This window comes from Nicotiana sylvestris, chromosome 11 (assembly GCF_000393655.2).
Source record: "Nicotiana sylvestris chromosome 11, ASM39365v2, whole genome shotgun sequence".
Lineage (NCBI taxonomy): Eukaryota > Viridiplantae > Streptophyta > Magnoliopsida > Solanales > Solanaceae > Nicotiana > Nicotiana sylvestris.
This window is the reverse complement of record NC_091067.1, coordinates 81,694,508-81,720,810: the sequence shown is the minus strand read 5'-3', so window position 1 is coordinate 81,720,810 and position 26,303 is coordinate 81,694,508. Positions and strand designations below refer to the sequence as shown.

Below are 26,303 nucleotides of genomic sequence, written 5' to 3'. Positions count from 1 at the left end.
GCGATCGCATTTGTCACCGCATTTCTGCCTTCAGCAACTTCTACAACGAGTTTGCGATCCATTATGCGGTCCGCAAACCTGTTATGCGGTCGCATAATGGACCGCATTTCTTGCGCTTGAATTTGGCCAACAGATTGTTGGGCTTTGCGATTCCTCTGAGCACTATGCGGTCCGCATGTTGGATTTACGGTCCGCATACTCACATCTGCGATCGCATTTTGTCTTTTTCTTGTCCTTTTGCGGTTTTTTGATTTTATTTCCATGTTCTTGGGTCCTTGAGCCTCATACACTGCGAAATATTAAAATTACATAAGTATAAAAGATAATTGCATTTAAAACAAGCTAAAATCTAAGCAATTGGTATCAAATGTGCCAAAATTCTCCGGCACATCATAAATACATTTAAAACATTATTTTGGGAGGGACTTTTGGACCTTTGACGTCCTTTAGCCCTAGGGAGAACACAAACCATGCTTGGAAAAGGATTCTAACTAGTTTTTCTTCTCTTCTCTTCTCTTAGTTTCATAGTTTATTAGTTCTAGAGTTGTGGGTGCTACATGAACGTTGTAGTTTGAATCTTGAATTGTTCTTATTATTTTATCATATTGGTTTATTTATTCAATCCTGCGCTTAATTATTTGGTTGCTTGATCACCAATTGAATACTATCTATGAATTTAGGATTGAACTCGAGAGAGGGAATTCTAGATTGCATATAAGATTGAGTAGAGTAATATCTTGAACTCGGGTATCGAGAACGAATTTGTGGTTAGGATAGGAATATACCTAATAGCCTTGCTTGTTTATTATACGTGAATTATAAATGCGTTCTTGTTAATCCTAAATTCATAGGAATATAGGCGTTAGGTTAGCTTGAATAGGCGAGTTGTATTTCGGGAGAAGCTACGAGCAATATTAACCTCGTCAATCAATAAACTAGATAAATTAATTAGACAATTTAGGTGAAAAACTCAATGGGACTGTTAGCTAACCCATAGCTCTAGAATCGTTTCTCTTATTGAATTCGTCTCTAATATTACAAACTTGTTTCCTTTAATCTCTTAGTTTGTTACTCAGATTAGTTTTAATTAAATATTCATGTTAGATATTCCCTTGGATAGATTAATTATGTTAGTTTAATTTAGTATATAGTAAATCTCAACTCCCTGTGAGTATGATATCTGGACTTACAATCCTATATTACTTGTCGACCATGTATACTTGCGTGTGCATTTTGGAGCAACACATTTTTGGTGCCATTGCCGGGGACTTAAATATTGACTAATTTCTAGTTTTTGCTTTCATTGTTTATTTAGTCAAGTTTAATGTTACTTGATTATTGCTCTGATCTCAGGAACTTTGATTGAATGAGCAGGGTCAGAAGCCAGGACAGACATCAAGGCTTTGACCCCGAACCTGAGAGAACATTTAATAGGAGGTTGAGAGAAGCAAGGGACACACATAATCTTCACACACTTGTTCAAATTCCTTTGAACATAGCAAAGGAGTAACATATAGCCGTTCAGGAGGTGGCGATGCCCAACATTGCTTATGTCACCTCCAGCATTGTGAAGCTCGGAATCACTAGGCACTTTGAGCTGAAATAGAGCATGATCCAGCTACTACATGCGAATGGGCAATTTATGGGTCTTCCACACGAGGATCCACAATAGCACATCCTAAACTTCTTGGAGATTAGTGATACCTATATCACCAATGGAGTCACTCCAGACTATGTGAGGCTCACACTTATCCCGTTCTCTCTGTTGGGCGAAACAAAGTGATGGCTGAAGGTAGAGCCAGCTAATTCTATTACATCATGGAATGATTTGGCAAGAAAATGTTTGTCAAGGTTCTTTCTTTCAGGCAAAACTGCAAAGATTATAAGTGAGATATTCGCCTTAAAACAGAAAGCTGGGGAGTCTTTATACTCAGCTTGGGAGAGGTTCAAGGGCTACTTAGAGATTGTCCTCATCACAATCAGACAAACGAAGTGTTAGCTCACACTTTCATAGAAGGGATACATCTTGACAAAGATTATAGTAGATGCTGCAGCTGGAGGTCAAGTGTTGGAGAAAAGCTTTGATGAGATATATGTGTTATTGAACAAATTCTCCAAAAGTAATCCTGATTGGCAAGGAGAGATGGGAAGACACACAGTGCAAAAATCTGTAAGGGTTCTCGAGTTAGATGTCATCTCGGCATTATCAGTGCAGATTTCCATGTTGACCAACCAAGTCAATCATATGATCTTGGTTATTAACAAGCAACAAGCTCAGCCAGTGCAATAGGTTCAATTGTTTTGTGATGTATATAGAGAAGGTCATACGAGCGGCTTATGCCTAGTTAATCCAGAGTCTGTCTGTTTTGTGGGTAATGCAAATAGGGGCTAGACAAACCAGTATGAGAACACTTACAATCATAACAGGAGGAACCACCCAAACTTCTCTTGGGGTGGAAACTAAGGTGCTCAGATTCAATACCGACCACAAGCACCTCAATAACAATATAGACCACCTCAAGCTGAGCAACATGCAAACTCAACAAGTCACATATAGGAAATGATGAAGAAATTGATGGCTGAGCAGCAAGCCCACACAGTAGAGATGATGAAGAAAGTGATGGCTGACCAGCAGGCCCAAGTCGCAGCAATGAGAAATTTGGAGCGACAAATGGGACAATTTGCTAGTTCCCAAAATACTCGACCAATTGGAGCACTTCCTAGTGACCCTGAGGCTAATACTAAGGCATCTATTAATTCTATGTCATTGAGGAATATGACACAGTTAGAAGAAGTCCAGTCGAAAAAGAGAAAACAAGTGACCTTTAATGAGAAGCCAGCCACTATAGAGTCAGAATCAGAAAAATCAAAAGAGTCAGAGAAGCCAGCTGAAGAGGCAGTGGCTAAGCAACCCCACCATTAGTTACGAGGACACCACCTCCGTCCCCTCAAAGATTGCAGAAAGTGAAGGATAATACCATGTATAAAAAGTTTCTTGATATTTTGAAGCAAGTGCAAATCAATATTCCACTATAGACATCCTGCAAGAAGTGCCTAAAAACACAAAACACATCAAAGACATAGTGGAAAATAAAAGGAGGTTGACTGAATTTGAGGCTGTGGCGCTTACTGAGGATTGTAGCTCTAGAATCCAAAGCAAGTTACCTCAGAAATTGAAGAATCCGGGTAGTTTCACTATCCAATCTCGATTGGTAAGCATGCTGTCGGGCGAGCTTTGTGTGATCTTGGAGCGAGCACCAATTTGATGTCACTATCTGTATTCAGATAGTTGGGCTTGGGTGAGCCGCTCCCAACAATGGTAATCTTACAGTTGGCTGATCTCTCCCTTGCTCATCTTGAAGGAGTGATTGAAGATGTGTTAGTTCAAGTGAGTTCTTTCATATTCCTTACTGATTTCATTATCTTGCACTACGAGCCTGATCAGGAAGTTCCATTTATTTTGGGGTGTCCATTCTTAGCCATGGGCCGAGCTATTATTGATGTATACGAAGGAAATATGACAATGAGAGTCGGTGATCGAGTGGAGATATTCAATGTGTATAAAGCACTCAGATTGTCAGCCCACTATGAAGAGCTATCCATGATTTCGGTGGTGGAAAGTGATGCTACTCATTGTGCCTTATATGAGCCCCATAGATCCTTTTGAACGAGCTTTGATTGGGGATGAAGAAGATAGTGAAGATGAAATGATGGGAGAAATTGAGCAAGTAATTGACATGTCTTGCAGTTATGTCCATGAGTTTGGGAGATTTGAGGAGTTGGACAGGACTATCACTCTGACCCCTCCTAAGCCATCTATTGAAGAAGTTCCAAAGCTAGAACTTAAGCCCTTTCCAGCGCATCTGCGCTATGCTTATTTGGGGAACTCTAAGAAATTGCCGGTGATTATCTCATCCAGCTTGGCGAATGTACAAGAAGAAAAATTGCTCAGAGTACTTCGCGAGCATAAAAAGGCTATTGGGTGGACAATTGCTAACATCAACAGAATTGGTCCATCGTTTTGCATGCATAAAATCTTTCTGGAAGATGGACACTGCCCCAGTGTTGAGCAACAAAGGAGATTAAATCCCATTATGAAAAAGTTCATGAAGAAGGAAGTAATCAAGTGGCTCGATGCAAGCATCATCTTTCCTATCTCTAATAGCAACTAGGTAAGCCCAGTTCAATGCCCAAAAGGGGGGGGGATGACTGTGGTTGAGAATGATAAAATGAGCTAATTCCTACTCGCACTGTGACGGGGTGGAGAGTTTGCATTGATTATAGAAGGCTCAACAAAGTAACCCACAAGGACCACTTCCCACTTCCATTCATTGACCAAATGTTGGACAGATTGGCGAGGCATGAATATTATTGCTTCCTTGATGGTTATTCGGGATACAATCAGATTTTCATATGCCTAGAGGATCATGAGAATACCACTTTTACTTGTCCTTATGGCACTTTTTCCTTCAAGCGAATGTCGTTTGGTCTTTGTAATGCACCAACTACTTTCCAGAGATGCATGATGGCTATTTTCACTGATATGGTGTAAATATTTGTGGAAGTCTTTATGGATGATTTTTTAGTCTTTGGGTTTTCTTTTGACGACTGTTTGAAGAATTTGAGCAAGGTGTTAGCCTATTGTGAAGAAATAAATATAGTGTTGAATTGGAAAAAATGGCATTTTATGGTGCAGGAAGGCATCGTGTTGGGTCACAGAGTGTCTAGAAGCGGCATTGAAGTTGATAAGGTGAAGGTGGAGGCGGTTGAAAAATTACCTCCACCCATTTCTATAAAGGGTTTCAGAAGGTTTTTGGGACACGCGGGGTTCTATCGGTGCTTGATAAAGGATTTTTCAATAATTGCTACCTTTGGGCAGGTTTCTTGAGAAGGATGTAACTTTCAATTTTGATGACGCCTGCCTGAAGGCCTTTAAAGAGCTCAAAAAGAAGTTGGTGGCTGCCTCCATTATTGCGGCACCAGATTGGTCCTTACCATTTGAACTTATGTGTGATGCAAGTGACCATGGTATTGGGGCAGTGCTAGGCTAGAGGAAAGACAAGGTGTTTTATTCCATCTACTATGCGAGTAAGACTCTTGATGATCTACAGCTGAATTACACCATCATTGAAAAAGAGTTGTTAGCCGTGGTGTGGGCCTTTGAGAAATTTTGGGCATACTTGGTGGGAACAAAAGTCATAGTCCGTACCGATCATGCAACAATCAGGTATCTATTTACAAAAAAGGAATCTAAAGCTAGATTGATGCGCTTAGTTTTGTTGTTGTAAAAATTTGATGTAGAAATACGAGATCGAAAGGGCATAAAGAACTAAGTAGCTGACCATATATCAAGGCTAGAAAATCATGACCACATGGAGGAGCCATACTTGTACAAGCAGTGTGCTGATTAGTTGATGAGGATATGCATACCAGAAAAGGAGGTGGAATTAGTGTTGTATAATTGTCATGCATCACCTTGTTGGGGCTATCATGGAGACGATAGAAGAGCTGCAAATTTATTACAGTCCAGTTTCTTTTGGTGAACATTATTCAAGGATGCCCGTGCATTTGATAAGAAGTGTGACCAGTGTCAAAGAACATGAACAATCACAAAGAGGCGTGAGATGCCTTTGAATAGCATCCTAGAGGTCCAGATTTTGGATGTGTGGGGGATTGATTTTTGTGACGACCCAAGGGGTCATCACCGTAATTCTTCCTTGTTCCGTGCTCCCGAGGCCTTGAAAACCTCGCTTTTAGTTGCCTCAATTGGCGTGCGCAGTTCGGGCGCATAGCCAGAAAGTTTTATGTTAGAATATGTGAATTATGTGAAACATTTGATGAATTTTGGTATTAATATGCATAATGTTGACTTCGGTCAACATTTTGGGTAAACGAACCCGGACCTGTGATTCGACGGTCCCGGAGGGTTCGTAGAAAAATATGGGACTTGGGCGTGTGCCCGGAATCAAATTCTGAGGTCCCAAGCCCGAGAAATGAATTTTTGAAAGAAATTGTTTTTCTGAAATTTGATATGAAAATTTGAAATGAAAAGGAGTTAGAAAATATAGGTATCGGGCTCGTATTTTGGTTCTGACGCCCGGTACAAGTCTTAAATATGTGTTAAGCACTATCTGTAAAGTTTGGCTAAAAACGGACGTCATATGACGTGTTTCGGACTAAAAATGGAGAGTTTGAGTTATGAAAGTTGAAGAAAGAAAATCATGTGTTTGAGGCTTGATCCTATGTATATGATGTTATTTTGGCGATTTGATCGCACGAGTAAGTCCGTAAGTTATTTTTAAGGTTGTGTGCATGTTTGGTTTGGAGCCCCGAGGGCTCGGGTGAGTTTTGAATGGGGACCGGGAGGTCTTGGACTTAAGAAAATGCAGGTTCAGGTGTTGCAGACACCAGCGCGGCCGCGGTCATTTCCGTGCGGTCCGCGCTGGAGCCGCGCGGCCGTGATGCATTTTTGTGCGGTCCGCGTGGTTGAGTCTGAGGGATAGGGTTTCAGGTTAGCCAGTGCAGCCGCACACCAAAACAGTGCGGTCCGCGCTGGAAGGGTTCAGAGAAGCCCCACTTTTCTCCCACTCGGCGCGGCCGCAACACATTTTTGTGCGGTCCGCGCCAGATCCTCAGAAAGGTATACAAGTTCGGAAAATCTCAGTCATTTTTCACTTTTCAAAAACCCAAAACCTAAGAGGCGATTTTCCAAACAACTTTTTTTCTCCAAAACGATTGGTAAGTGATTTCTAACTTAATTTCTTTATTCCTTAACATCTTTTAACATAATTTCAACTTCAAATCAAAGATTTTCATGGGGAAAATTGGGTGTTTTGGGTAGAACCTAGGTTTTCTACAAATTGAGAAGTTGGACCTCAATTTGGGGTCCGATTTAAAAACAAATCATATATTTGGATTCATGGGGGAATGGGTAACCGGGTTTTGGTCCGAACCTCGAGTTTCGACCACGTGGGTCCGGGGGTATTTTTGACCTTTTTGGGAAAAACCTTGAAAAATCTATTTTCATGCATTGGGGATGATTCATTTAGTAATTATTAATGTGATTAAGTAACTTATGACTAGATTCGAGCGGATTGGTGGTGGAATCAAGAGGTAAAGCTATACTAGAAGCGTGAGTTGAGTTTGGAGCATTCGAGGTAAGTGTTTGTTATAACTTTGGCTTGAGGGAATAGGATTAGCATGATATTTGTTACTTGCTAATGTGTAGTACGGTGTATAGGCATGGTGACGGTTATCTATGCACCGGAGTCTAGCATGACCGTGAGTCTTGATTGCTTTTAATCCGAATAATATGTCACAAGCTCCTTGTTTATTTGATGAGTTTCATACAATGTGAACGGTTGAGGTAAAATTGTGATTGGTGTAATTTTGGAGCGTTAGCTTGAACATGAATGTTTTAGTTGAGGAAGAATGGATTTAAAAAGGAGAATGTGTGTGAATACTCCCTTGCCGGGATGTGTAGACTGATATATATACTCTCCCTTGTCGGGATATTTTGGGCTGTTAGCTGTACCCTTGCCGGGTTAAAGGTATTGAGTTGTTATGGGATCGTGTGGCACGCCGTCCACTTATATATGATATTATGGGATCGTGTGGTACGCCGTCCACTTATATATGATATTATGGGATCGTGTGGCACGCCGTCCACTTATATATGATATTATGGGATCGTGTGGCACGCCGTCCACTTATATATATATATATATATATATATATATATATATATATATATATATATATATATATATATATATCATGGGAATCAGTCTCTTCTGTTTATTTCCGATATTTCATTTTTACCTGTTACTCCCCGATAGCATGTCCCCTCCTAGCTTTACTTTGTATTATCTTGTTATTGTTTTTTTTTCTTGCACTTGTATATATATCTGTACAGGTTAATTGTGGTAGGTACTGTCTAGCCTTGTCACTACTTCGCCGGGGTTAGGCCAGGCACTTACCAGCATATGGGGTCGGTTGTGCTGATGCTACACTCTATGCATTTTTGGTGCACAAATCAGGGAGCAGCTTACGGACCGCATCAGTAGGATTTCTGGGAGCTATCTTCAGTCCAGGGACTCTCGAGGTAGCCTAGCTGGCATTCGCAGGCCGAAGTCCCTTTCCATGTTTTTCGTTTGTTCATCTTGTATCAGACAAACATGATGTATTTCCTTTCAGACATTATTTGTAGTATTCTGTAGTAGTCCGTGAGCTAGTGACACCAGACCTTGGGTAGTGATGTGTATTAAACTTCCGCACTTTTGGTTTTCAGTTGCTTTAGATTTAAAGTCTTCCGCTTAAATCTTGTCTCGTTTATTATATTGTTTGAGAGAAAGCAGTAAAGGTGTTTTAAATAATTGGCTTGCCTATCTCCGATAGTAGGCGACATCAGGACACACGATGGTGGGAAATTCGGGTCGTGACAAGTTGGTATCAGAGCACTAGGTTATTTAGTTCTCACAACTCACGAATAAGCTCAGTAGAGTCTGAGGGATCGGTACAGAGACGTCTCTATTTATCCCGTAGAGGCTACTGAGTTAGGAAAACTTCACCTTGTTCATTCTTGTCGTGCGATTCTGTTTCTCAAGTACTGATTGTCTTTCCACTCTGTTCTTTCGAGATGGCGAGGACACGTGCTTCCTCTTCTACCGCGCAACAGCCTGAGCCCCCAGCAGCAGCCCCTATTAGGGGCAGAGGGTGAGGCCGAGGCCGTGCCAGAGGCCGAGGCCGGGGCAGAGCTCAGCCCCGAGCAACATTTCCAGCGACGGAGCCTCAGGTCGATTTTGAGGAGGAGGTTCCGGCCCCAGCTGTTCCAGTGGGCCCAGCTCAGGTCCCAGAGGGTTTCATAGCCACTCCAGTGCTTCAGGACGCTTTGGTCCGACTGGTAGGCTTTATGGAGGGCATTTCTAGAGCGGGTTTGCTTCCCGTAGCTCCAGCCACATCTCAGGCTGGGGGAGGAGTTCAGACTCCCGATACTCGTACTCCAGAGCCGGTAGCTCCTCAGGCTCAGGTTCCAGCAGTTCAGCCAGCCGTGGCAGTTCAGCCAGCTGTGGCAGCCCAACCAGGTATTGCGGCTCAGTCCAGTGATGGTGCGACTATGTCCGCGGATGCTTTTGGAGGCTTGATAGTTTCACCAAGCTCTTCACTACTACATATAGTGGCACTCCCTCAGAGGATGATCAGGATTTCATATTCAGCTGTCATGAGGTTCTACGGACTATGGGCATTGTAGAGACCAATGGGGTCGACTTCGCCACTTTTCGCCTGTCAGGATCCACCAAGACTTGGTGGAGGGATTTCTGTTTAGCCAGGCCAGCATGGTCGCCATCATTGACATGAGATCAGTTTTCAGAGTTATTTTTGGGGAAGTTTCTTCCAGTTACTCAGCGAAATGCTCTTCGCAGGCAGTTTGAGCATCTCCAGTAGGGTCCTATGACGGTTACCCAGTATGAGACCCGGTTCATTGATCTCACTCGTCATGCCATTATGATACTTCCCACCGAGAGAGAGAGGGTGCGGAGGTTTGTCGATGGGTTGGTTCAGCCGATCCGTGTTCAGATGACCATGAGTGCCGGGAGTGAGATTACATTTCAGGAGGCGGCAGATGGTGCCCGCCGGATAAAGATGGCACTTGCTCAGGGAGGTGGTCATAGGTCTGATAAGAGGCCCCGTCATTCGGGTAGATTCAGTGGTACCTCGTCTGGAGGTAGGGATTCTTATGGTAGAGGCCATCCTTCGAGGCCCTTTCAGTCAGCTCTCCAGGCTTCTCATGGTACACCAGGTGGTCGTGGTTCTCAGCCGCAGTATTCTGACCAGCAGCTCTTCAGTTCACCATCAGCACCTATCAGTGCACCACCACTTCGTTTTTCTCAGCAGCCGAGGGCTTGTTATACTTGCGGCGATGTGAGTCACATTGCCAGATATTGCCCTCGAGCTTCCAGTAGCTCACAGCAACAGGGTTCTCGCCCGATGATCCAGGCAACAGTTGCCCCACAGCCTGCCCAGCCAGCTAGAGGCGGGGATAGAGGACATAGAGGTGAAGTTAGAGGCCTTAGAAGTGGAGCTCAGACCGCTAGAGGTAGAGGTCAGCCAACAGTAGATCGTCCCAGGGATATTGATTTTTGTATTGATTTGGCTCTGGGCACTCAGCCCATTTCCATTCTGCCGTATCGTATGGTGCCACCAGAATTGTAAGAGTTAAAGGAACAACTGCAGGATTTGCTTGAGAAAGGTTTTATTAGACCTAGTGTTTCGCCTTGGGGTGCGCTGGTGTTGTTTGTTAAGAAAAAGGATGGTTCGATGAGAATGTGCATCGATTACCGGCAATTGAACAAGGTTACAATTAAGAATAAGTATCCACTACCGAGGATCGACGATTTATTCGACCAGCTTCAGGGTGCGAGGGTATTTTCAAAGATAGATTTGAGATCTGGCTACCACCAGCTGAGGATTAGGGCGTCTGATGTCCCTAAGACAACATTTCGCACTCGGTATGGGCACTATGAGTTTTTGGTCATGTCATTTGGATTGACTAATGCCCCAGCAGCGTTCATGGAGTTGATGAACCGAGTGTTCAGACCTTATTTGGACTTGTTCGTGATAGTCTTCATTGACGATATTCTTATATACTCCCGCAGTCAGGAGGAGCATGAGCAGCACCTCAGAGTGGTCCTTCAGACCCTAAAGGATAGTCAGTTGTATGCTAAGTTCTCAAAGTGCGAGTTTTGGTTGAGTTCGGTTGCATTCCTGGGTCATGTCGTATCAGCAACAGTTATTCAGGTAGACCCGAAGAAGATAGAGGTAGTGAAGAACTGGCCTCGACCAGCTTCAGCTATGGATATTCGGAGTTTCCTAGGGTTAGCAGGTTACTACCATCGGTTCGTGGAGGGGTTTTCATACATTGCAGCCCCTATGACCAGATTGACCCAGAAGGGTGTCCAGTTCAGGTGGTCGGACGAGTGTGAAGCGAGTTTCCAGAAGCTAAAGACGGCTCTGACTACGGCACCGGTATTGGTTCTGCCCACAGGTTCAGGGCCATATACGGTCTATTGTGATGCGTCTCGTATTGGGCTTGGTGCAGTGTTGATGCAGGAAGGCAAAGTCATTGGTTATGCTTCGAGGCAGTTGAAGATCCACGAGAAGAATTATCCGGTTCATGATCTCGAGTTGGCAGCCATTGTTCATGCCTTGAAGATATGGAGGCATTACTTATATGGTGTGACATGTGAGGTTTACACTGATCACAAGAGTCTTCAGTATCTGTTCAAGCAGAAAGAGTTGAATTTGAGGCAGAGGAGGTGGTTAGAGTTGCTAAAGGATTATGATGTTACTATCTTATACCACCCGGGGAAGGCCAATGTGGTGGCCGATGCATTGAGCAGGAAGTCCGCCAGCATGGGTAGTCTTGCTTATATTCCAGTCAGCCAGAGATCGCTTGCTTTGGATGTTCAGGCCTTGGCCAATCGTCTTGTGAGGTTGGATATTTCGGAGCCTAGCAGAGTGTTAGCTTGCACGGTTGCTCGTTCCTCACTATTAGAGCGTATCCGCGAGCGGCAGTTTGAGGATCCCCATTTGTGTGTCTTGAGAGACACGGTGCAGCGTGGAGGTGCCAAGAAAGTAACCTTAGATGATGATGGTGTATTGAGATTGTAGGGGCGAGTTTGTGTGCCCAATGTTGATGGGATTCGAGAGTTGATCTTAGCGGAGGCCCACAGTTCTCGATATTCTATTCACCCGGGCACCGCGAAGATGTATCAGGATCTGAGGCAGCACTATTGGTGCGTAAGATGAAGAAAGACATTGTTGCGCACGTGGCTCGGTGTTTGAATTGTCAGCAGGTTAAGTACGAGCATCAAAGACCCGGTAGTCTATTTCAGAGGATTGCACTTCTGGAGTGGAAGTGGGAGAGGATTATGATGGATTTCGTTACTGGACTCCCGATGACTCGGAAAAAGTTTGATGCAGTTTGGGTCATTGTTGATAGGCTGACCAAGTCAGCGCATTTTGTTCCTGTTGTAGCCACCTATTCGTCCGAAAGGTTAGCCATGATTTATATCAGGGAGATTGTTCGCCTTCATGGGGTGCCGCTATCTATCATTTCGGATCGGGGTACGCAGTTTACCTCGCATTTCTTGAGAGCGGTTCAGCGAGAGTTGGGCACCGAGGTTGAGTTGAGTACATCATTTCATCCCTAGATGGACGGTCAGTCCGAGAGGACTATTCAGATTCTTGAGGACATGCTCCGAGCCTTTGTCATTGATTTTGGAGGCTCGTGGGACCAATTTTTGCCTTTAGCAGAGTTCGCCTACAATAATAGCTACCAGTCCAGCATTCAGATGGCTCCGTATGAGGCATTGTTTGGTAGGCGATGTCGGTCTCCAGTTGGATGGTTTGAGTCGGGAGAGGCTCGATTATTGGGTACGGATCCGGTTCAGGAAGCCTTGGACAAGGTCAGGATTATTCAGAATAGACTTCGTACAGCTCAGTCCAGATAGAAGAGTTATGCAGACCGCAAGGTCAGAGATGTTGCTTTCATGGTTGGTGAGCGGGTATTGCTCCGTGTATCGCCTATGAAGGGCGTGATGAGATTTGGGAAGAAGGGCAAGCTCAGCCCTAGGTTCATCGGTCCATTTGAGATTCTTGATCGTGTGGGAGAGGTGGCTTATAGACTTGCCTTGCCACCTAGCTTGTCAGCTGTGCATCCCGTGTTTCATGTATCTATGCTCCGGAAGTATCGCGGAGATCCATCGCACGTGTTGGATTTCAGCACTGTCCAATTGGACAAAGATCTGTCATATGAGGAGGAGCCGGTGGCTATTCTAGACCGGCAGGTTCGACAGTTGAGGTCGAAGAGTTTTCCTTCGGTGCGTGTTCAGTGGAGAGGTCAGCCTCCTAAGGCATCGACCTGGGAGTCCGAGTCCGATATGCGGAGCCGTTATCCTCATTTATTTCCCGACTCAGGTACTTCTTTCTTTTGTCCAGTCGAGGACGAACGGTTGTTTTAGAGGTGGAGAATGTAACGACCCAAGGGGTCATCACCGTAATTCTTCCTTGTCCCGTGCTCCCGAGGCCTTGAAAACCTCGCTTTTAGTTGCCTTGATTGGCGTGCGCAGTTCGGGCGCATAGCCGGAAAGTTTTTATGTTAGAATATGTGAATTATGTGAAACATTTGATGAATTTTGGTATTAATATGCATAATGTTGACTTCGATCAACATTTTGGGTAAACAGACCCGGACCTGTGATTCGGCGGTCCCGGAGGGTTCGTAGAAAAATATGGGACTTGGGCGTGTGCCCGGAATCAAATTCTGAGGTCCCAAGACCGAGAAATGAATTTTTGAAAGAAATTGTTTTTCTGAAATTTGATATGAAAATTTGAAATGAAAAGGAGTTAGAAAATATAGGTATCGGGCTCGTATTTTGGTTCCGACGCCCGGTACAAGTCTTAAATATGTGTTAAGCACTATCTGTAAAGTTTGGCTAAAAACGGACGTCATATGACGTGTTTCGGACTAAAAATGGAGAATTTGAGTTATGAAAGTTGAAGAAAGAAAATCATGTGTTTGAGGCTTGATCCTATGTATATGATGTTATTTTGGCGATTTGATCGCACGAGTAAGTCCGTAAGATGTTTTTAAGGTTGTGTGCATGTTTGGTTTGGAGCCCCGAGGGCTCGGGTGAGTTTTGAATGGGGCCCGGGAGGTCTTGGACTTAAGAAAATGCAGGTTCAGGTGTTGCAGACACCAGCGCGGCCGCGGTAATTTCCGCGCGGTCTGCGCTGGAGCCGCGCGGCCGCGTTGCATTTTTGTGCGGTCCGCGTGGTTGAGTCTGAGGGCTAGGGTTTCAGGTTAGCCAGCGCGGCCGCGCACCAAAACAATGCGGTCCGCGCTGGAAGGGTTCAGAGAAGCCCCACTTTTCTCCCACTCGGAGCGGCTGCAACACATTTTTGTGCGGTCCGTGCCAGGTCCTCAGAAAGGTATACAAGTTCGGAAAATCTCAGTCATTTTTCACTTTTCAAAAACCCAAAACCTAAGAGGCGATTTTCCAAACAACTTTTTTTCTCCAAAACGATTGGTAAGTGATTTCTAACTTAATTTCTTTATTCCTTAACATCTTTTAACATAATTTCAACTTCAAATCAAAGATTTTCATGGGGAAAATTGGGTGTTTTGGGTAGAACCTAGGTTTTCTACAAATTGAGAAGTTGGACCTCAATTTGGGGTCCGATTTAAAAACAAATCATATATTTGGATTCATGGGGGAATGGGTAACCGGGTTTTGGTCCGAACCTCGAGTTTCGACCACGTGGGTCCGGGGGTATTTTTGACCTTTTTGGGAAAAACCTTGAAAAAATCTATTTTTCATGCATTGGGGATGATTCATTTAGTAATTATTAATGTGATTAAGTAACTTATGACTAGATTCGAGCGGATTGGTGGTGGAATCAAGAGGTAAAGCTATACTAGAAGCGTGAGTTGAGTTTGGAGCATTCGAGGTAAGTGTTTGTTCTAACTTTGGCTTGAGGGAATAGGATTAGGATGATATTTGCTACTTGCTAATGTGGAGTACGGTGTATAGGCATGGTGACGGTTATCTATGCACCGGAGTCTAGCATGACCGTGAGTCTTGATTGCTTTTAATTCGAATAATGTGACACAAGCTCCTTGTTTATTTGATGAGTTTCATATAATGTGAACGGTTGAGGTAAAATTGTGATTGGTGTACTTTTGGAGCGTTAGCTTGAACATGAATGTATTAGTTGAGGAAGAATGGATTTAAAAAGGAGAATGTGTTGTGAATACTCCCTTGCCGGGGTGTGTAGACTGATATATATACTCTCCCTTGTCGGGATATTTTGGGCTGTTAGCTGTACCCTTGCCGGGTTAAATGTATTGAGTTGTTATTCTCCCCTGAAGGGGTCTACTATATGAAGTCAGATATTATGAACTATAATATGGGATCGTGTGGCATGCCGTCCGCTTATATATATGATATTATGGGATCATGTGGCACGCCGTCCACTTATATATGATATTATGGGATCGTGTGGCACGCCGTCCACTTATATATGATATTATGGGATCGTGTGGCATGCCGTCCACTTATATATGATATTATGGGATCGTGTGGCACGTCGTCCACTTATATATGATATTATGGGATCGTGTGGCACGCCGTTCACTTATATATGATATTATGGGATCGTGTGACACGCCGTCCACTTATATATATATATATCATGGGAACCGGAGTCTCTTCTGTTTATTTCCGATATTTCATTTTTACCTGTTACTCCCTGATAGCATGTCCCCTCCTAGCTATACTTTGTATTATCTTGTTATTGTTTTTTTTCTTGCACTTGTATATATATCTGTACAGGTTAATTGTGGTAGGTACTGTCTAGCCTCGTCACTACTTTGCCGGGGTTAGGCCAGGCACTTACTAGCACATGGGGTCGGTTGTGCTGATGCTACACTCTGTGCATTTTTGGTGCACAAATCAGGGAGCAGCTTACGGACCGCAGCAGTAGGATTTCTGGGAGCTATCTTCAGTCCAGGGACTCTCGAGGTAGCCTAGCTGGCGTTCGCATGCCGAAGTCCCTTTCCATGTTTTTCGTTTGTTCATCTTGTATCAGACAAACATGATGTATTTCCTTTCAGACATTGTTTGTAGTATTCTATAGTAGTCCGTGAGCTAGTGACACCAGACCTTGGGTAGTGATGTGTATTAAACTTCCGCACTTTTGGTTTTCAGTTGCTTTAGATTTAAAGTCTTGCGCTTAAATCTTGTCTCGTTTATTATATTGTTTGAGAGAAAGTAGGAAAGGTGTTTTAAATAATTGGCTTGCCTAGCTCCGAGAGTAGGCGCCATCATGACACCCGATGGTGGGAAATCCGGGTCGTGACAATTTTATGGGACCATTAGGAAATAAATACATCTTGCTAGCAATTGACTATGTGTCAAAGTGGGCAGAGGTGATCGCATTGCCAACAAATGATGCCATGGTAGTAGCTTCTGTTGATACCTAATTTTTTCCTCATATATTTTAAAATGCATATATACTTTCAAAATAGTGCATGAGCATCAACCAGTATTTTTCCATAATTTTCTTGTAATTTTAAAGGGATTTTAATTAATTTATTCTAGCATTTTATTATATAAATAATTACTAATTGCATCACAAATAGGTTTTATGATAATTTTATTGCTTAATTTATCATTTTATATTTATACTAAGATTTAATTATTTCAGGAATGGCCATATGTACATGTTAGGGTTATAATTGCAATAACTTTGCAATAATGGCCCCATGTGTGTATAATTATCTTATTTCATAAGAAAATAACCTTTTATATTTTATAATACTAAATAATTATTGTAAATCATTTTAGGGATAAATGATATTTTCATCATTTATGAATTATTTTATAAAATTATTTTATTAAGTTAATTGGGTATTTAAATAATAGCCCCTTTTCTTAATCAATTTCGGACTCCAGCCAAATTAAACCTCAGCCCAATACCCTAATCTAACCCAAACCCAATAACCCAATTATTTTAACCCGACCCAAAACCTCCTCTAATCATGACCGTTGATCTCTGAGATCAACGATCCACGTTACCCATTTCCATCTTTAACCCAACGACCCCCCCAAACCCTACTCACTCTCTCATTTGCGCCGCCTTTGAATCCTCTCCTCCTCTCTTCTCTCTCAAACACTCTCAAACCCTAGAGCACCCACACTCAAAAATTCACCCAAACCCCTTCGATTCTTGACAATATATGGGGTCATCTGGTGATTTATTGCCTTATCTAGCCTCTTACCTCTACTGGTTATTTGATTTCTTCACATTTTGAAGGGATCTCAAGGAGATCCAACTCAGAGTAGACCTAGACTCTTCACTTTCTCGATGAACCTACTTCGTGTTCATCTCTATGTTTGTGAGCACCATTATTTTTGTGTTCATGGCTCGAGTCTATAGTTTTAAACCAGGTTTTCTTTAATCTCTGTCATTTTTTTAAAACCCTAATCTTATGCAACTTGGGTCTGTTTAGACCTTTGTAGATCTGAAATGTTTTTAAGTGCTATTTGGTATTTCTCTTTGAAAAACCTTCTATTTTTCCTTATTACTAGTCGATTCCAATGTTTTCTGAAATTAGGGTTTTGTTTTAATCTCGCTCCAAAAAGGTTTTAAAACTCCTAAGTGTTTGAATATGATTATCTTTACTAGTTTGACTAATTTTTGTGTATATGCTTTAAACCCTAGGTTTCTCTGCTTATTGCACTAATTACTTCAATGTTTCCGGTTATTGTTTATCTCTGTCAATCAAAATAGATTGACTGATTTTATTTAGGGTTCAAATTATATTTTCCTGTTAAAATTAGTACTTCCCCGTGATATTACCTATTTTCCTTATTTTATGACTCCTAATTTGTACTACTTGCCTTAATTAGTTTATTGACCTGATTTTTAGGTGTTGATTTACTCTAATTGACTTGCCTATGACTTGTTTTTTTCCTTATTTAAACCCTAATTTGGCTGATAATTGACTTCTCCCTAATTTAAAGGGTCTTTCCCGGAATCCTGCCTATTAATTGGTCCTGTTAAGCCCTAATTGATTGATTGATTGGTCTCTTTGCCTTATTTGTGAACTTTTGATTTCCTTTACCTTATTTTGCTTCACTCTGCTTATTGCTATAAAAATACCATTTTGATTTTCTTTTAGGACACACACACATACATAGAGAAACACAGAAATACACACAAATCCTTGCTCTTATTCATACACACTCTCTATTGCAAATCTTCCTGTTACTTGTGTTTGTTGTACTGTCCAGCCGGCTGAAAGCCCAGGCTAGAACTTTGGATCTAATTTGCTTCACTTTCTTGTTTCTATATCTTAACTGGTATGTCTCCATTTCTGCTATCATTCAACATGCTATGTAATTAGACCTATGTGCTTCGTGCCTGTTGATCTTAATCAGCATGTCTACCTCTATGTAAAGTGACCTATGTGCTTCCTGTTTACGGCCTTTAAACAGCATTTCAATATTTGTTATCATGTCCTACTCAATGTGCTATGTAGTCAATCTACTTTAGGTATCAACATGCCTCTGTTTGCCTTATGTTTCTGTTAACTAGCATGCTTAAACTCCTGTGAATTTGTCCTGACCAATAAGTTAGTATGGTTACTCCACTTTGGCATGTTCCTATTGATCCAGGATACTTGTCTACTTGTTTCTCAACTAGCATGCTTTCTGTCCTGTTTTAAGTGTTTCACCTTAACAAACTCCTGATTAATTCATGATTTCTATGCTCTCAACTTTTGCCACCTTTCTGTATGATTGTCTGATCAGTAACTTGATCCCAGCATGCTGTTCTCTAATTAATATATGCATATATGTTCACCTAGTAATAGCTAATGGATTAAGGCTTTGTGAAACCTTGTTCAAATTAATTGTCACTATGTTCTGTCTGTTGTTTGATTACTGGAGTTCATAGCTGAATTCCTTCTGCTAAATTTTTGCTACTTGTGGTTCTTGTGATATGGTAATCTGTTTCTATTGCACTTCTGAAATCCAAACTATTTTCCAAAGCAAAATTGTCTCCTATTTTCTTATATTATTTTCAACTCCTACTCTTAGATAACTAAGGTCCTGCCACCCCCAATGTGAGCACTGCTTAGGGTCCATGAGACTCCTCTAAACTCTAACACATTGGGGCTAGTTTCCAATCCTTTATGAACTGTGTGTTGAATATCTGATTCTGGTGTGAACATTGCCCGGGGTCCTTGAGGCCCTTGGGAACTTTGACACACCAGGAACCAGCTTTATGTGTTATGGATGGACTACCACTATGCTTAGAGGTGCTATGTTTGCAGGCTTGGCTCCAAGTTGATGTTGGGCCTATGAAGGCTCTCTATAGTATAGTGATTCTCATTATGTAATTCATTTATATTAGTCTGTATAATAATTCTTGTAAAAATAGATATCGGGGTTATTAGTAAAAGTTAGGAGGGATTTTTATATATCTCTGTTGAAATTGGATAGAGAGCCTGCCTATAGGACTTGATTATACTGGTATTGTATTATTGTTCTGACTCTGTGCTGCATATTTGCATATCAGAAATCCTGTTATAGGGCTTTACGTTTATTTTTGCACATTAGACATTCTGTTTATAGGACTTGCACGTATTTTTTTAATCCAATGTGCATTAGTAACCATGTCTATAAGCTATTAATTGTTTGAATAACCATTTTTCCTATCAATGCGCTCCAAGAATTCTGCCTACGCATGAGTAATAGAGATCATGCCTATAGGAACTGAAGTCATCTAGATACCATGCCTATAAGGTTTCAAATTAATTTTTACATTTAGATACCATGCCTATAAGGTTTTAAAAAATTAATTTCTACATCTAGATACCATGCCTATAAGGTTTTAAGATTAGTTTCTGCACTTAGATATCATGCCTATAAGGAATGCATATAAAATCGGTCTTATGCGTCATAAAATAATGCTTATAATCAGCCCTAGCACTTAGAAAGCATGCCTATAGGGTTTAATGATAAAATTAGCCTATTAAAATCAGTAACTGTTTACAGCTTAGATACCATGCTAATAGGGTTCTGCCCAGCTATCACCTAGGCAAGCCTGTAGGATAATCAAGACCCTAAAGTTGCCAAAAACTGTGTTTGTTTGGACCGGTTATAAACTACCCAGATTCAGAAAGTAATAAAATTAGTACGCCAACTGATTATGTATTTACTGCCTTGCCTTAATGAAACTGCTACATATTTTGAGCTCATCTAGATATCCTGCTATAGGACTTTAAAGCGTTTAAAAACTGTTTGTTTGAGGCATGCATTTGTTTGCTTATTTATGGAGGTAAATATGGGCACTTTTAACTGTTCCTCATGTGATAGTCCTACCTATTTTGTTTGACGCCTAGTTTTCTCCTTTTAAGCACCATATACAAGTCTAGAACTACCTTAACTAGAGGTCCTAAACACCTTCAGGGCCACATGCAAGGGACGGGTAGTGCACGCATAGGATACGTATTTGGTGCTCTTAGAACGCTTACGTAATAATTAAGGGGAGGGTAATTGGGTAGTAAAGGATATGATGACCTGTGCGCTAATGCTACGCGTAACACCTCTATTTGAGGAAAATTTATCGAGTATTGCACAGAAGTGATCCTATAGGCTAATAAACCTAGGACCCCCTTTATTCCCGTTTAAATAATCTCTATTTGTTTATCTTCTTATAAGACTAATTCGAATAAATTGAGTTTGGCCGGGGACCTCGAGGGGTGCCTAACACCTTCCCCTCAAGGTAATTTCGAGCCCTTACCCAATCTCTGGTAATGCAAACCGGTTTATGAGTTATTTGCTTTAGGTGCCCTAACACACCTTAAATTCGTTAGGTGGAGACTCTTCAAATTCCATACCCCTTACCAAAAGGAAATGAGTTGTCCCAAAGAATGTCGAAACCCGGACTCCGCGAGGAAAAAGGGGCGCAACAGCATGGTGACTCTGCTTGGGATATTTTAGGCTTTTACCGTAACAAACTTATTTTTGTGAATTAGTCTTAAGCACGCTTTATTCTGTTAATACATGTGCACCCTTTCCCCTCCCCCCTTATTTGGATTTAATTGCCTATTTTTAAACATTTATGATTTCCTTTACTACAGAAACTGACTTGTCTCCCTGTTTTCTTTCTTAATGTCTTTCAATTATTAAATACTGCATTTATCATTTTTTACGTGCAAATACGAGACAACATGTTATTTATTGTTGCATAAATCATGCTCAACATCATATTCTACTCGTGCGTAATCAATCCTATAGAAACGCTTGATGAGTGTTTGAGCCCTTCCTATATATCACCCTTTAAATTCATAAAGGCATATTTGCGGTAAAACTAGTCGATCAGCGGTGCAGTTGTCAGTTCCGAGCCTTTCCCCCTCAAGTTTTCCATTTGAGGGTACCTATCTAGACCTCTTTAGAAACCTTACTCTGATTAATTGTACATGCATCATGGTCAAACCTAGCCCGGTTAATATATTGTCTGCATAATAACCCTTTAAGACAAGCCTCGTCCAAAAGTCCACCAGGTTTTCCATAATCCCAACAGACGCAACCACTATTGTGTGCATTAATTTTTGAGAAATAAGTGCCAATATGCTAATCATTGTTGTATAAATAGTCAGATTTGGATGGGGAAAGGGCTTACCATATTTGTTTTGAAGAAATGAGGCACGAAGTTCCCAGGTTCGACATAGTTCGTAGCATACCACCATTGTTGCTAGATTGGTGGGATGATCATCCACCAAGTGATAAGAATCATGTGAAAAGGGTCTTGGGAAATTTACCTTCTCTATTGGGCCTTCATCCAAACAACATGCTAATCGAAGCTGCCACAATGTTCTAGGACAAGGAAAGAGCTGTGTTTCACTTTGGAAACATAGAAATGACCCCTCTCCCGGAAGAAATAGGGGGATTCGCTAGCTATCTTTGGATATTCCTGGTTTATTGGTACCGGAGAACCGCTCTACTAGGGGGTTTCTGAAGATGGTGGGGTTAAAGAAGAATATGACTTGGAGTGCTTGAAAAATTCCTACATACCCTTCGACTTTCTCTATGAACGATACGATCACAACAGATCTTATCGTATCTTTGATGACGAATTCTCAATCACTTATTTGGGTTGGATTCACCGCAAGGATTTTGTGTTCATCGTCTATTTCTTGGGTAAGTTAGTGTTCCCGATCCAAGAGAATAGAATCCATACCAGACTGGCCATGGTAGCCAAAACCATGATGGATTGAATCGAGGGGAAAACATATACCATTGTCCCTCTGATCATAGCAGATATATGCCGAGCCTTAGAGCGCTGCCAGAAGGGGTACAAATACTTTAAAGGTTGTAATCTGCTATTACAAGTTTGGTTGTTAAAGCATCTCCAAAAGGGCCAATACCGTCAAGAGTGTCACGACCCAAACCGATGGGCCGTGATGGGCACCCAGTACCTTACTTGACTGAGTACCAACGTAATGTACCTTTATTATTACATCATTATATACATGTGACATATGGTCCTAATAGGCTAACATAATCAGTTATAAACTCAAACATAGGCCGCACAGGGCTGTACAATCTTCCACGTACACGATATATGTCTACAAGCCTCTAAGAGTACATAAGTGTCACAAAGGTCGGAACAGAGTTCCGCCATACCAAACAATAGACGTCTAAATCATACTAACCAAATACGCAGCTCCGAAGCAAATGGAGCGCACCGACATCTTTCGCTGAGCTGATAGCCTACTTGGAAGGCTCTTGACCTGTCTATCAGGACCTGCGGGCATGAAACGCAGCGTCCCCAAGCAAAAGGGACGTCAGTACGAATAATGTACCGAGTATGTAAGGCACATAAATAAATACATAGGAGACATGGAAGACATATGGAGTACATGACTCAACCCGTACGTCTGAATAACTTTGTAAATCATAAATTACTTTCAGCGTCATGCATATGCGTATGAATGTCATGTCGTGCATAGGTATATGTTACATAACATCATTAGCCTCTGAAGGCATCCCATCATATCATATCGGCCACTGTGGGCAAAATCATCATCGTATACCAGCTGATCAGGTGGTGGTGCGTATATAATGCCATAACCTTTCCCATATCCCATATACATATATATACATACATATATACGCGTATATAACGCCATTTGAATACATACATATACATGCGTATATAACGCCATTTGAATACATACCCATATATGCATATATAACGCCGTTTGAATCATATTTCAGCCACTGTGGGCAACATCATCATCATATACCAACTGATCAGGTGGTAGTGCGTATATAATGCCATAACCTTTTCCCATATCCCATATACATATATTTACATATATACGCGTATATAACGCCATCTGGTCATGGGTACACATGAATGCAGTGCATAAAAAGTACGCCAATAAAATTATTCGGAATGTCATAAGACCATTTTGCCTCTGAGTAATATCATAAAGTAAACTCTAGCTTAACTTCTTGTTTTTCCTTTTAGAGCAATGTAACAGGGAGATCGGTTGAGCAGTAGCATCCTACAGCAGCATGCGACAGCGCACAACAGCAGCAAGCAATACAGTCACACGGTAGTCCCAGCTACCAAAATTTCCCGAACTACATTGACCTGATTCCTGTTTCAGCCCAGGATATGTAGGAAACCTCTGAAGCAAAGGTTCGGTCAAATCTTTTTCAAAAAATGCTTCACACGGAGTATTCGGACGGGCAAAAATCGCTCGCTTATCTTTGCGCGAAAACCCTTCGTGTCTTCGTGCAAAGAGGGGCAGCTGTAAGCACGTGATTTTTGCTTTACGAGCAATCGCTCCAAAAGAAAATAAAAATAGTAACAAATGGTTTCGCTGTACAATTGTTCGAGTTTTCGTGACATGTGTTGTTAGTCATTTGTGGATCTGTCCATTTTTGCATTTAATCATTAACAAACAAAATATGTATGTCAGGATGATTAAACCATAATTCGGTCAGTAAAAGAAAATTCAAAAAATAGATATATATGTGTGCATCGTTTGTTCTAGGTTTTTAACTTCCTTAAATATTTTTGTGATAATCGTGTTAAAATGTTGCATTGTTGTTTAGTTTTAATTTCGGTATTTTATTATTTGTTATTTTTGTTTAAAAAGAAAAATGAAATTAGAAAACAAAGAAAAGAGGGATTAAATCAATTTGGGCCCAGAAAGTGAAATAAAAAGGGCCCAAAACCGGCATTCAGACCCAGTCCAAATCCGGCCTGCCCAAGCGTTGATTCGAACGACGTCGCATCAGTACCCCTGATTAGAACCGTTGATCTGACTCAAATAAACGGTCTTGATCAAGCCACTCATTCAACCCAAACGACGTCGTCTTAGGCATTTGATCTGAGCCGTTCAACCCCTTGATCCAACGGACCCCGGTTTTCCCCCTAAACCCGTCCAGTTTTGACCCTATCCAGCCTTACCCGACCTCACCCACTACCAAAACCCAAACGACACCGTTTTCCCTAAGTGAATAGATCCTGGCCATAGATCTCGTTTGATCCAACGGCCAGGATCTAAACCCCTAGATCGTATATAAACCTGACCCCTTACCCCCACGCCCCAAACCAAACCCCCTAGCCCCACTGTTCACCTTCGTCCCCGAACCCCCCTCCTCTCAAAACCTAAGAGACCTTAGGTTCCTCCTCTGTAACCCCGGCCACTCGGATTCCGATGACCACCAAAATAATACCCCCGATGCACCCAACCACCCCGAACATGAATCTGTCAACCGTTCACCTCGAATCACTCCGAATCTTCTCGAATCTTCAATCGAAGGTTCGAGCAAAAACCAGATCTACACCGATTAACCCCAAACTCACACCACAGCGTCTCTTGACCTCCCTCACCCCCCGAATAACTTTGGTTCTATTCGAATCTGACCAGAACTGAGCAGATTCCAAATCAGACCACCAGAAACCCTAGACCTTAGAGTTATAGAGGTCTGTCCGAATCAGTGGCAGGATCAGGGTCTAGCAGACTTTTACCAAAGTGTTCTCAGTTGAGAACACTTCGGTTAAAGTCCATTAGACCCCAAAATCACCTGGCCCGAGTTCGAGCGTGAATCAATCTTAGTTTCATTTTCCTGAGGTATTTTTCCTTTTTCTTTTGTCCTCCTAAAATCTATCTGTCGTTCATGTTCTGGTTTGTTTTGTTTCGTGACTCGTCTGTCCATGTGTGTACGTTTTAAGTTAATAATGAGTTCGTTATTGGTTTTATTGGTTGTTTGCTGTATATTATAGTTTGTGTAGTCATCTAAATAAGTGTCGTCAACTGAATTCACTTGAAAGATTGAAAAATCAGGAGTCTACATTTCAGTACGATTACTGTGCCTGTTTCTTTTATTTTATGATGTTGTTTGTAAGCCTGATATAGTAGCACGTCGATTATAGTTTACACCATTGACTGCATATTGGATCGATTGGTTGTGAGTTGGTCAAGTTTGGCTCCCAATGTGGCCAACTCATACCATTTGATTGACACCCCTGTTTGCTTAAAGTTTGAATCATTGCTTGAACTCAGGCAGAGAATTGGCAATTAGCTTTAGGGATCTAACAAATCAGCCTGAAAGTAGTTTGAGTTTAATGGGCTAGTATTCAGGTATTGGCTGAAATCAGAAAGGTTTATATACTAACTATTAAGAGTTAGGGTAATACAGTAATATGCAAGGTATAAGGGTAATCTTGGCATAAGACAGGGTCTGATTAGGGGATAATTTCAGAATATGTCATGTGGTAATTAAAATATGATTAACCTAGTGACAATGGGGAACAAGACACAAGAGTATGGGTTTAAAATGAATACTAAAATAAGCCCATAATCCTGGATTAAAGAATAAACCAGGCGTGGGGAGCAAATGGCTGGCATCAAGAGATGCTCAAGCATGGGCTTTAACAGGGTATGGGCAGACTGCAAGTTGCAGATGAGGGCAGCTTAGCTGCACTTGGTCACTTTGGCTTATAAATAGGCCATTCGAAAACAAAAAGAGACTGGACTTTTAGTCTTCAGAAAAGAGAGAGAAAAGGCTGGAAATTTTAGTCTTGAGGCTGGAACTTTTAGTCTGAAGAAAACTGAAAAGCATAAGGTAGTTTCCAATAAACATTGTAACCAAACACTGCCTGAAAGTTGTATAAGAGTGCATATTGGTCAAGCTGTCTTGGCCAAGTTCTATTGTTTGCATTGACTGAGCTGTTTGTGGTTGTTGAACTGGTGGTTTTGCTGCATTGAACACTCAGTTATTGCTGTTGTTTCATTATTCTTTCCTGGGATTGCTCATTTGGTGCTCGACTATTTGCTGGTTCTCCTTGTATTCTGGGAGACATTGTTGGTTATCTGTGGCTGTGGAAAACACTTGGTTTAGTTGGTTGTTGCTGTGTTGTTGCTGTGTGTCTGCCGCTGCTGTATTCACTGCATATTGCCTAGCTGATCATTCCTTTCTTCTTTGTCCTCCTTACCAGGTACACAATCGATACCACTAATGTAACTGAGAGTTTGAACATGAATGCAAAAGAGAGGACCTGCAGATTGTTTTTATATACACGTGGACTGTTGTGTTAAATGTCATGTAGTATATAGTAGTTACATTTTCGTTTGGATAATAGAAGTAGCCTACATGCTTAGTGTATCAATGTAGGTAAGTGAATGCTAGTCATATATGTATGCTGTT

The 26,303-nt window shown here is 41.6% G+C and overlaps 1 non-coding gene across 1 annotated transcript; it reads right to left on the bottom strand.

Moving 5' to 3' along the window:
- Positions 1 to 1,876: 1,876 nt before the first annotated feature.
- Positions 1,877 to 1,980, bottom strand: LOC138882418 (small nucleolar RNA R71). The gene has a single exon (XR_011404023.1). It is a non-coding gene; the product is annotated as a small nucleolar RNA R71 (small nucleolar RNA).
- Positions 1,981 to 26,303: the final 24,323 nt, after the last annotated feature.